This window comes from Euprymna scolopes, chromosome 46 (assembly GCF_053919585.1).
Source record: "Euprymna scolopes isolate OS-2025 chromosome 46, ASM5391958v1, whole genome shotgun sequence".
Lineage (NCBI taxonomy): Eukaryota > Metazoa > Mollusca > Cephalopoda > Sepiida > Sepiolidae > Euprymna > Euprymna scolopes.
The window spans coordinates 179,564,409-179,566,461 of record NC_136527.1 but is presented as its reverse complement, the minus strand read 5'-3'; the positions used below and the strand labels follow the sequence as shown (position 1 = coordinate 179,566,461).

The window sequence follows — 2,053 nt, the reverse complement described above, 5'->3', positions numbered from 1 at the left end:
TTATTTTTTGATAGATTGGCACTAGGAGAGCTTCCAAAGATGCCCAAAAGTCCACTTGTTTTATTTTGTCCCAGGCCTATTTTGCCCATTACGTACATTATCTTGGAAGACGCCATCCATCCCTATTATCCCCGACCCTAATTTATTTTCCATACATGTCCCTAGTTCCTCCACTCCCCTTTAGGGAACGACCTGCTTGCTTTCACCCTTTCCCCCCGGGGGAAGAGGACCGGAAGACAGTAGGCGTTTCATATGACAGACCAGCTGTTAGGTAGGGAGGGTCCCCTTACTAACCCGCCCCCATAGGCATTTTGTTAATTTATTTTATTTTTCTTTCTTTTTGGGTGTATTCTAGTTTGCCCCCCTCCCCATCATCTCACCCCCATTTAATTAATAAAAAAAAAAAAACAAAAAAAAAAACCTTTAGTTTGTACATATTTTTCCCTTTTTATTTCTTGTATATAATTTTATATGTTCTTTTTTCCTTTATCACAGTGTGAATGTCGCCTGCCATCCCGTAAGCTGGGGAGCTGTTATTTTAAGTAGGTCCGGGTAAGAATGTTAGGCGAAACAGTGCGTGATAGAAACTCTAGTATAGGTTTTATAATAAAGTACTTGCTATCTTACGCAAGTCTAGCTAAGGACTAGAAAAGACCCCTTTTTTCCCCACTTCCCCTTACTGGCCTTTGTGCCTAAGCGTCTTCGTACCCCAAATGAGGCCTTGGCAGTAGATAATGCCAAGGCCGGGGACGAGGGGCTAAATATCATACTTACCTTACGCAGGGGTAACGGTGATCATTAAGGTCGTTCCCCCAGAGCGAGGCCCATCCATTGCACTGCGGTTGGGTTGACCTTTGCGATCGTCCCAAATGTGGATGACTCGGACATGCTATTTCTAAGTGTGGGGTCTGCGTTCGCGCTCACCTCGATAATACAATCAAAATCAGAAATCCTTCCTTACTTTTTCCAAGTACCTCTCACTCGTAGGTCTGTACTCCCTCCGCTTAATCTCTGTAATAGCAAGAAATAGGCAATTTCTCTCGACCAGTTTATAATCCACTTCAATTCCAACGTTCTGATTGTATCTAATTTGCATGTAAATGTAATCAACGTTTAATCGTGAGGAATTCGTCTAGCTGTCGCCTACAGCTACTGAAAGTGTCTTCTTTCGATATACAGTGTGGACATAAGCCCTGTTACAAAATTTCTGAACTATTTATTATGATAATATTAAAATAAATTTACTATTTAATTGTCTTTATATGATAATGTAATGTATGATTTCTTATTTTTTAGAAACAAAAGATGTTAATTTTTAAACAATGTTGAATTGGAGAGAAGATTAACCATAGAGCAACACGAGAATGACGTACGGCACAAGAAATATTCAAGTTGGGGGAAACAAAACTCAAAATCAACAAAATGTTTATAAAAAGGACGATTACTAATTACCTGTAAACTTCATTGATCAAAGATAAACAACGTCCCCACACCTTAAGAACACCTAAACTTATCAAAAATGTTAGGGCAAAATCAGACGAAATCCAAAAAGATGCATGTGACAAATGGCGAACAAAGCACAAACATCACCAAGGACGATGTGAAGGATATGTCAAAGTGACCTTTTAATGTCATCTTATAAGCTCCAAAAGCGACAGTTCTCTCTGCAGCCACAATTGCAAAGAAACTCATCAGAAATCGACTCTTGTTAAACCTTATTATCAGACAAGGCACGCTCAATAATATCATCTTCACAGATGAAAAGTTATTCTCACTTCAACATCCAACAAGCATCAAAATGAAAATGTCCTTGTGAGAATACCTGATAATGCCGGAAAGATTTTCAAAATGAAGAAATCATCATCAGTGATGGTCTGAGCAGCCATTTCTGAAAGAGGGAAATCTCCATCAATTTTTTTAAAATGCCAATAGACTATTTTTTCTTGTTCTTAACAAAGAACGTTACATTGAGGACATTTTTAAAAGTGAATTGACCCGATTGTATAATTCTGTATTTGCTGATTGCAAGATGGTGCGAAACCGCTTAAGTAAC

The 2,053-nt window shown here is 38.6% G+C and overlaps 1 non-coding gene across 1 annotated transcript; it reads left to right on the top strand.

The window, feature by feature from the left end:
- Positions 1-766: 766 nt before the first annotated feature.
- On the top strand, positions 767-929 carry LOC145271590 (U1 spliceosomal RNA). Its single transcript, XR_013865998.1, has one exon. It is a non-coding gene; the product is annotated as a U1 spliceosomal RNA (small nuclear RNA).
- Positions 930-2,053: the final 1,124 nt, after the last annotated feature.